The sequence below is a fragment of the Pomacea canaliculata genome, linkage group LG5 (assembly GCF_003073045.1).
Source record: "Pomacea canaliculata isolate SZHN2017 linkage group LG5, ASM307304v1, whole genome shotgun sequence".
Classification (NCBI taxonomy): Eukaryota; Metazoa; Mollusca; class Gastropoda; order Architaenioglossa; family Ampullariidae; genus Pomacea; species Pomacea canaliculata.
This window is the reverse complement of record NC_037594.1, coordinates 34,039,100-34,050,101: the sequence shown is the minus strand read 5'-3', so window position 1 is coordinate 34,050,101 and position 11,002 is coordinate 34,039,100. Positions and strand designations below refer to the sequence as shown.

Here is an 11,002-nt window from a genome sequence, read left to right as displayed (position 1 = left end):
AGAAGGTACTTTCCTCACAAATGCTTCTATCATCATTCTAGACGCACAGTCCCGTGAAATCGCTGCATTCTCTTTGTCATCTTTCACGCACGAAGAAAATCAGAAAAAATGTGCTTAAACTTAAGGGTCCCCGGCCCGAACTCAAGCTTTTAACAGTTTAAGGGTTTTGTTTTTTTTTTTTCTAAATAAAAACTGGGGGGGAGGGGGTCAGTTCCTGTAAAAAGTTTTGAAGTAGAAAAAAATGAAATTTTTTTGTTTAAAACTTAGCGGGGACTTTGAAAAGTTTTGGGGTTGTCTTTGTGCACACACCGAATTACTGTAAAAACTTAAAGTTGAGTCAGCCAACTAAGCTTAAAGTTCAATGTTTTTAAGTTCGCTTGTGCACACCAGCCCTCTACAATTAACTTTAAAGGTACCGACCCATCCCGATAAAGTCTCTCGTGCTAGATGTACACGATGCTGGTGAAGATGTTAGAAAAGGATAGATGAAAGGACTGTCGCCTTTCCCAACAAAAACTTAAATTTTTGAAAACTTCGATGAAAATGGCAAAGTTAAGTGATCCCAAGTGTGCAATGTGTTTGTATCTATGTCAGTGTAAGTGTTTGGGTTTGTTTGTTAGCAAACGGGGTTAGGGTGGGTGGCAGAGTGACAGCAGTTCTGCATGTCTCAAAAAGTGAGATCCCACGCAGTTATATGTAGATGGAATGAACATGTGAACAGTATGAGCGTGTTAAACATTAAGAAGTATCAAGACCATCAATTGCTTGTTAGTATCATCAATCCAGATTAATAAGAACCTACATTTTTTTTGTATGACAAAAAATTTCGATTTGACATGACCGATCTGAGAACACATATTTACAATACCGGAATCACCGATGAGAAAATATTCTCTGCTCGTTGTGGGGAAATGTTATTTGAGATAAATTAATGCCTGCTTGTCTGCCCATTCCGAGGTAGCCTGAGGATAAAATTTATTGATCTAGAAATTAGAAACCCAATGTCTTCGAGCTCACTATTACTTCTGTCTAAATTATTGAAGCGATTGCAGAAATTATTTATATTCTTTTTCTTTCTTAGCAGCTTAAGCCTTGAAAGCGATTTCAATAAACAGAAGATTATAAATTTGTATTCAGCTTTTTACACAGTTTTTGTTTGTCCCTTGTCGCAAGTAAATAAAATATATTCATATGTTATCGTTAAACACTCCTTCAAAGGGGACTCAAGACCTTTTAAAGGAACCAATCATCATAACCTAAACAAACGCAGGATGCAAAAAGGTCCAGATGGATGTAAGCTTTGGACTGAACCAATAACTCTCTAAATCTGTTAATTTCCCTGTGACAAATTTCATCGCAAATATGCTTTTAAGACCAAAATAGAATGAATGCACAGTACAATATATAAAAGTAAAATGTCTCACTACTATACTTTAATTCGACACTTATCTTAACACAGCATCATTGTTGGCACCAACCTTTCTATCCCCACGTTTTTTGCTTTCTGCCGTTGGAGGCGTCGTCGTTGTCCAGATGCATGAGGACAGATGATCTCCGGTCGGCTAACGGCGCTCTTTCTGGTGACAACGACAAGGCAAGAAAGCAAGAGGCTAGGAATTATCTTCTCTCCTAGTTTACAGGACCTTTCTTGACAGAGGACGGAGATATCTGTGTTTCACTGTCTACTCTCACTCATGTGGATCGACAAGGTGCTCAAGCACCCACACCACTAAAAGGTCAGTTACACCAGCTGGCTGAACACAGGGAAGGCCGCCATATTTCATGGCGAGTAGCGAGTTACTCACCTCCGACAGCACCGACAACTTGGAAAGGCCACCAGCAAGGCCAAACAGCTTCTCCTGCATACAAACGTTTGCTGCTATTCACCCTCATCAGTGTGTATCATTAACTTTAGAACTTTAGTGTGAAACATAAACAGACAATTCATTTTCGATAAGTGCAAATATGTAATATGTCGTAAACTCTGGGCAGGAGTCCGTAGATTAGGGTAGGTGGTAATGATTTCTGACACCCGGTCTAACACACCGTCGATACTCCCACCAAATCAAGTCGACATTTCCCTGCAATGCGCCTATACTAAATTGGCTGATGTACACTTTTAATTAGCTGCTGAACCCTGCCAACATGCATTACCACAAATAACAACACGCAATTTAGTATATTCAAGAAATTATTAATCAACAACAAGATTATTAAAAATTACCAAAATGATAAAAGGGAATACAAAAGAACAAGCAAGGTTGTAAGAAGCTGATCCACTAACTTGGCTAATTACCTAGGTCGTCCCGTCGTCTAAAAGCGCTGAGCTTGCATCTATTTGATCTTCCAGAGCACATGCGTTCAATTGGTCAGTCAAGCCAATGACACACCACAACCAATCACGCTGCACAGTTATTCACGAGAAGTTCTCATCAGCTCTTGCGTGTGTTACGTCATTTCTAGAGAAAGAACAGATGTGTAAAGCGGAAAGCAGTGAAAAAAAGAAAGTACCCGGTTGTGAACCATCACATTTCTGCTACAATTTTACAGTAGGCCTAAAGACTATTAATAAAGGCAATGTCTTGTATTATAAATGTTCTTAAAGAACTTTCATATGCAAGAAGTTATTGAAAGGCAGGAAGTCAAAAACATTGTTGTAGCTCTATGCACACGCAAAAATTAACATAACGAAAGAGTATGAACATGCACTCATATCTATACCATATACAAGAGAAGCTAGATTAGTGATACCAATTTTCAAGATGTGATGAAAGAGGATCCTCTGCTGGTGTGATATTGACCTTTCAATGCTTTCAATTCAAAGTGACTTTGTGTTATGATGACGGTTATATGTACTGGGTAGTTGTGATTGTCAGTTGTGGTGATAGCAAAAATGGTTGTGAAATATTTTCTCTTTGGTGTGGAACACATCATTAAACTCCTCCTCATAAACATTCTCCAGACCATGCAAAACAGACAAATCACGGACATATGTAGGATATTAGTTCCTGGACAAACTGATTTGATCTCATGCACAAGCAGAACCACCTACGCACTCACTATATCAGAGCTTTCCAAATTCTATAATGAGGGGAGACAAAATTCGTTTATTTACCCAAACGGCTTAGTGATGGATCTTGCCACGCTCCCATTGCACCAAGGCCCTCCGGAACCTGACCCTCCCTAGGCACCAGGCCTCCGGCACCTGCCCCTCCCTAGGCACCAGGCCCTCCGGGCACCTGACCCTAACTCTACCGGCACCAGACCTCCCTATTGAACTGAAACTTCCAAGATGATGGGTGAATTCTCATTTGGTACGGTTATCGGGCTGGGTATTGTTGTGATCGTTTTTGTCGGTGTACAGAGACACAACGTTGTTCGGAATGCGATCAACCGGCGAAAGGAGAAAAGCGTTGCTGCTATGGACAACATTTGTTCAATTTTTCCCCTATTACTTTCCTTTTTTTTTTAACCAGGCCTCACGCACCAGACCCTCCTCTTCGCACCAGACCCTCCTCTGCACCAGACCCTTCTGTATGCACCAGACCCTCCCATAGCACCAGGGCCTCCATTTTAGTATACTTGAAGGAATCGAGGTACCCCTAAATTTCTAATACCAAAGCGAAGTTAATGACGAGTAAAGTTTTTCAAAGTCTTTGACCAGACCCTCCTATCTGCACCAGACCCTCCCATCGAACTGGAATATTTTCAAAAGTTTTGCACCAGGCCTCCCCCCTGGGTTTTTTTGAAGAAAAAAAAAAAAAAAGAAAAAAGCGAAGTAGTAAAAGAGAGAAAAGTGGTGTGCTGCTTTACCGGTGCACCCGGTAGCTGCATCACCACCTTTCCCCCTTTGTACTGAGGAGGGGGACTCGAGCCCATCGTCGGAGATGCGTCCGTCTGCGAATGCGGACAAATCTCCTGGTCCAAGGCCAGTCTCAATAGATCGCAGTGAGTGTGGCTGCTCTACTAAGTACGACACCCGACGAGAACTAGGTCGTCTACGAATGATTTGGCACCTCCACGTCGCATGGGTGAAATCGTTCTGGTCCCGCGCCGCGCACTGCTCGGCGCGAGCGGCTGATGACCCCTTCCTGTGGCTTCACCACCGCCGCGGCTGTGACACCGCGGCGTGTATCGCGCGCACTGAAAGTATCGTTACATATTCGGGCGGGATTCTGACTTAGAGGCGTTCAGTCATAATCCCTCAGATGGTAGCCTCGCACCATTGACTTATCAGCCAAGCACATAAACCTTTTCGGGCGCCTGCTCCCATGTATATAGCGCCAACCCTAACATCCCTGCCTTGTGCACGCCCCCTCCAAATTTCTAACCGGGCGCGAGCCGTTCAGGCCCTCCCTAGGCACCAGACCCTCCCGAATCCCTTCAGCCGTTGCCGGTGTACAGCGCTGCCGAGAGACCGTTGTGAGTCTTTTTCCGATTTTTGCCCATCGTTTGAGAAAGACACTAGGCCTACAGCAAGCGATGCTCGTTAACAACGATTCCATTTGAATTCCCTGGGGAAATTATTATCCATTTTATTTCTATTGATTTTTGGTCAAAACAAGACTTGCATGACCATGAGAAATTAGAGAGGATAAAATATGTTACTTTTGTTTCAATTTTTTTTTTTCTACACTTGTATTGCTTTATTTTGCTTCAGTGCTGAAAGAAAGTGCACATCAAGATAGTGAACATGGTGGCTTAGAAGATTTATTTTCCAATGATCAGCGAAACCAAACCCATTTGACTGGACTAAACAGAGATGGAAAAATGCAAGACTGGGATAGCAGACTTCTCGATTCATTTCAAAACTGACACCATTGCTCTATTGATGACAGACAGGTGTTTGTTGAAGATGACATGTTTAATTAAGATGAGGCTGAACCTTACACAGTACTTGTCTCATACATTTCATACATCGCAAGTCTGTTACATGCCACACACCATAATTCTTACACAGGAACGCGTTATGTTACAGGTCCCACACGTCACATGTCACAAGTCACACGCGTTATGTTACAGGTCCCACACGTCACAAGTCACACGCGTTATGTTACAGGTCCCACACGTCACAAGTCGCACGCGTTATGTTACAGGTCCCACACGTCACAAGTCACACGCGTTATGTTACAGGACCCACACGTCACATGTCACACGCGTTATGTTACAGGACCCACACGTCACATGTCACACGCGTTATGTTACAGGTCCCACACGTCACCCAGGCCACACGTCATCATACTCACACGTGTTGTTCTTTTGCTCACCTGCATCTCCTACATCGCGGAGGAAAATGCCAACACCACGTGTTAGTGCAGACTTCGTGCGCGTGCTGAGTCAGAACAGTTTGTACATAGGTACCTGGTGAGAGTTTAGAAAAACAGTTACACACAAATACTTAGACACAACTCACGTGCCTGTCTGCGCAGGTATTCGGTGGGAGTTTAAACAAGCCGTTACACAGAAACAACAGACTGGGACATCTAATCTAAAAAATGTTATTTCCCACGAAGGCACATTTCACAAAATACCATTTGCTTTATTATATTACAGTTTGACTATCATGCACTCGACTAAACCTTTAGGCTAGGGCAAACGGCCGTGAGATATGTATGTGTAAACCTTGACATAAACTGTGTATTAAAATATCAAAGAAAATATTTCAGAAGCGAGTAGAATGAAAGGAGGCAAGAAATCTGATTTTTTTTTAAATATCAAATTTATCACGAAATTTGACAAGAGCTTTCATTAGGCCACGTGCGTTTGAACTGCTGACAATAAAACACATCTGGATACTTACGACTCCTGTACAGTGCACTCAGTACCAGTCACATTGCCTGAGGTCACACCTGGCACCACGTGGAAAATAAGAAAACAGACCAGAAATCCCAATGGAGCAGGACACTTCAGCTTCGTGTTCATTTTCTGACCCTGCAATAATACTGTATTTTATTTCGTCTTCCTGTAAACAGTAATATTCCTGGGATGATAGATTATCCCTATATTATCTACCTTGATGGGTGTTAGTTCCTTTGTGCACTATTCTACAGTAGCTGCATGGAAGAAAAGAGACTGCTCATGTAAATGACACTGAAGACGATGTTACACTAGATTTTACTTCCAAGAAGTACAGTATTCCATGGAGAGCCAACTGTCAGCCTGTTATTTTTAGACTGTAAGCAGGCCGCCGAGAGCCACCCGGGCCCCGGGACAGACCTCTCCGGGCCCCTTGTACTTGTAATCGTAAATTATTTTCCCAGTATATAATGTATGTTTACAATTCGAATCTCAATATCTACACTCAAACTCAACTTCTGCATGTGTAATGCTTGGGTGTTCTGTCCTTAGACCTTTCTTTAAAAGAAAAAGAAAAGGAGAAGAAGAAAAAAAAAATCCACTGACCAAGGCCGGGCCCCCTTGACAGCCGCGGGCCCGGGTACACCAGACCCCCCTGTCCCCCCCTCTCGTCAGGCCTGGACTCTTGCCTCCACTCCTCCCTCCATCATGGAACGTCACAGGTACAGACGCACGTGCTTGCTCATTGATTGCCCGGATTATTATTCGTTTCGTTATTTGTGTTTTACTTCAAACACGATGGCGGCCACAGGTAGTTGTAACGGTTTCAATGAAAGGCAAAGACGTGATGTCAGGCAGTGAAAGCTTTTATTCTTCCTTTATTCTTACAATCGATGACCACCGTCTGTTCACAGCACCGTGCGTAGCGGGACGTTATGTCGATGGTTATGCAACAAACAAAAGTAGCCCGGAGGTCGACCTGGAGGTCAGGGTCACCTGGTTACGTCACAGCGACCTGCGTGACGTAGTTGGCCTTCACGGGTGGAGTCACCTGAGCCAGTGACGAGTGTTTCATCAGTTTGAGTGGAAGGCAGGAGGGCGGGAAATGGAAGACAAAGAAAATTGTGCACGTGCGGCTGTGAGCTGTGAGCTGTGCTCACTAAGTAACCCTGAGGTCGATACTATGGTTGCCGCACTTCCAGACTCGAAACATCCTCAAACCGTTCGATAACAAGCAATTATCAGTTACAGGCCGCCTTCGAGGGAGATAAAAAGACTACAAGACTATTAAAACTATTCTCGTTATTGAAAGCTTTCTGTCAATAAATGTGAGTAGGGAAAAATGTTATCATGAAAACCGGGGTTCATTATCTGAAAAGCTTCCTTAATAGTGTGCACAGAATGAAAATTATTGTCACCAGGAGCAGAAGTGGGTGACTATGAGTACAGGGTGCATTTAACTGCCACCAGCAAGCAGTCACCTGGGACAAGTTCTTCCTGAGAACACAGGTTTCTGTAAATCACCTTTTAGCATCGTTATTCAAAAGTTGGCGGTAGGAGATTCATCCTTCGGACTGAGGACGACAAGGTGTGAATATCTCCATGGTTGGGATCAGGTGGCACAAACAGTGACTATTATGGAGGGTAAGGGATGGTTTTCCTATAAATTAACTATTCATGGTTTCTTAGCTGGATAAATGGGGTATCATTCACCTTCATGGTTTAGTGAAGATGACTGGCTGTGACCAATGTAACCAGCTTGTCAAACTTTGCACAGCGACATAGTCTTCTTTCTTCCGTGTTGCAGGAGCCAAACTATTGTAGTTTCACTTAAATACATCTTTAAACAGATAGAAAAACTTTTTTATAGTTTCTCTGTGAACAAAGCAAACACCATGAGTCCATGACATACTGCAACTGCCTTCAAGAAGAAATCGTCCTGAAGGGCAAAAAAGCCATTATTTTGCAATGTAAGTGGAGGCAGCTTTTCACACGAGCTTAACTGAGGATCTTTTGTTGCGAGGGTTTGGAGCTCAGTGAGGAGAAGGCACCGCCAGCGAGACATTTAGCTCTCATTATTGTCGTGGGCGTCGTCGCACCGCAGCCTCCTCCGATATCAACGACAACCCAAAGGAGGGCGCGCCAACTTTAAACACAACCTTTAAAAAAAAAGTTCAGGTGAGTGCTGGTGCACCTACCGTCGATATTTTGGGAATGAGGCATCTCTCTCCTCCGTTGTTCCCTCCGTCTACCCCCATCTCACCGGCATTTTGCTCTTACCATGTCTATTGTTATTTCGTTCTATGGTCTTTGATATTTGACAAAACCGCTTGCACATCCAGTGTGGATGTCACAGCCACTAAATGGTCATCGGAAAATGCAAATAATGAGCACGGGAAGCAAGGGAGGGTAATATTGTACTTAACCCGGTGCGAGGTCAGACCGGGTCAACATCGGGGCGGGGAGGTGGTCAGAGAGGTGTCAAAGTTGTGAAATAAATGTAGTACAGGGGCACAGCGATGAATGTCAGGACATTTGCACACACGCGTGAAAGTATGTTATACCTCCTTACTTTCTCTCTCCCTCCGAGGTTGCGACACTCCTAGGCTTGTGACCTTTGCCCTCATACAAGATTCATGAGCTGTAACAAACTGTTAATTAATAGGTCTAAATATTTCTCATCTATCAAGATCGCTGATATTTTAATTCTTTGATGCCGAATATTCAGGAAGATAGTCTCATAGTAAAAGAAGTCTCGTTGTGTGTGTGTGAGAGAGAGAAAGAGCAATGCAGCGAACGAGTGTAAAGATGTCTTTTATCAGGAGGGAATATAGTTTTATCCCCAGTCAAACAGGTCAGACCCAGTGTTTGTCGAGCGTTCAAACACAAAGAAACAGAAGGAAATCCACTCCAGGCCGCGTGGCTCTCCCTCCCTGTCAACTATGACGAGACTTTAATATCAGTGACACAAGTGAAGTGGGAGCAGGGACACCTCGTTAATCTCCTCATACCCGGCATGTTTAGCTTTTTGTTTGAAGCCGTCAGCTGAGAGATTTCTAGAAATTCTTATGATTTCCAATTCCTATTTTTGTGATATCTATCTCCCTCCCTCTCATTGACTTTCTTGCTTACCGTGGTTACTCTCCTTCCCTCCCCTAACCTCGGTTACTCCCTCCTTTAGGTTTTCCCTTGTTCATTTTTACTCTGCCTCTCCCTCCCTCCATTTATCTTTAGAATTGTTTGGGGAATTATATAATGCTTGTGAACTTCACTCTCTTCAAGCGATACTGAAGTTATGTGACGACTTGGTTACTACAACTCCTTGCTTGCTGGCTGCCCTGTATACCTTCTTCACACACTCCAGAAAGTACAGAAGTCTGTTGCACGTCTGATGCTTAGAGTTAGGAAACGGGACCACGCCACACCTCTCCTTCTCTACCCTGGCTTCCCATCCGTTCTGGCATCCAGTACAAGCTGTCCGTGCGGTGTTTTAATTTCTTTGCTGGCACCTGTCCTGATTATTTCTCTGACCTGCTCTTCCCTTACATCCCAGCTAGACATCTCCGCTCCTCGTCTGATGATCGTCTCCTTACTCTTCCTGTCACCACAACAACAACACATGGCCACACAGGGTTTGTAGTTATTGTGCAGCCAAACAATGGAACTCTCTCCCTTTGCACACCCGCCACACACCCACTATTGAATCCTGTAAACGCGCACTGAAAACACACTTCTTCACCAAACATTACACTTAACAACCTTTCGCATTATGCTTATTCCTTTGTCACATCCTTCCTTTCGTAATATCATGTTTCTCTCAGCTCTTGTTCTTGTTGTTTGGTTCCTCTCTGTGTTTTCTGTATTTGATTTTATTCTTCGTTTAGTACGTCTGTCTATTCTTGTACAGTTCATATGTTATTTGTTTGTTTTCCTGTCCCTCGTATGTTGTCCATGTTTCCTTCTTGTTCTTAAGCGCTAAGAGCACACTCCTTAGGAGTGTGAGTATGTGCTTTACAAATTTTACATTTATTATTAATGTTGTTGTTATTGTCGTTATTATTATTATTATTATTATTATTATTACTATTACTACGGGGGGTAGGAGGAGGGGGGAACGTCGACTCTTATTCTATCATAAGAGTTTTTCTCTGTCCCTAACAAAACACAATCCAAATCAGATCAATCCTCTTTGAAGCCTCTGTTGGTCCCCCAACCTCTCCTCCCGATACTGAGGGACAAACTTTCCGGCGAGCAACTGGCGACAGAAGAACATTATCCCCGCGACACGTGACGCGTGACGCCCGCTAAAAGGCCGCTTGTGACGAGGGATCGATAACATTCTTTCAACCTGCATAAATGATGGAGGTAGGTGCAAACTCCTCCATGGGGGGGAGGGTTACACCATTTCCAGACTGGTTCACGCTTTCCATGGGAGTGAAGATGGAGGAAGCTGGGGTGGGGGACGGCTGGCATGGTGTCTCCTTCGTTTTGCTCTGCCTTCCAGTAGAACACATTCCATCACCTTGTCCTCCAGTTGGTGAATAGTCAATCGTCTTTTAGTTCAATGGGTGTTTGAATGAAATGTGAGACTTGTGTCATGAATTATTTGTTCTCTTTCAAAAGTTCGCTAGTCTCTCTCTCTCTTGCAAACACACACACATATATTAATCTTTGATCTCTCCCCACTCTGGCCACTTACTTATGTACGTAAGGTCAGACATTTCCTCGATTCTTCCCAGCACACGACACTCATCGATATTTAAAGTTTCATGAGAACGGTTTCTGCACGCACTATACTACACGCCAGCAGAGGTTTCACATTGTTCTTTGTTTTCTCCGCAATTACATACGACAGGAATTCCCTTCGGTAGAAGTCACTGCTGTTTCCGAGAACAAGGCTGGGTTGCATGTGATGTCTTAAGTCGGACTTAACATTAAACCCAAGTTTCCAAAAATAGACGTTTGCTGATGTGCATGTGAGGTCTTGAAAATGACTCAAGAGGCAAGTGGACTATTGACACCAAACACAGCGAACTCGAGGTCTACTTGACATCAGCAATCAAGACTTTTTGCATATTTCCAGACTTTAGCTATTGTCCCACTTCATGTGTTCGGCCTGAGGATTCATATAACCTCCGTACTGTGTCTTTGTCGATGTTCACATTCATGACCTGAATAAATCCAAAGTTGAAACATTCTCATCCAG

General features: G+C 43.5%; 1 long non-coding RNA gene across 1 annotated transcript; it reads right to left on the bottom strand.

Moving 5' to 3' along the window:
* Nucleotides 1-5,700: 5,700 nt before the first annotated feature.
* Nucleotides 5,701-6,693, bottom strand: LOC112565207. Its single transcript, XR_003099370.1, has 2 exons — nucleotides 6,403-6,693; nucleotides 5,701-5,931 (listed from the first exon to the last, which is right to left on the bottom strand). It is a non-coding gene; the product is annotated as an uncharacterized LOC112565207 (long non-coding RNA).
* Nucleotides 6,694-11,002: the final 4,309 nt, after the last annotated feature.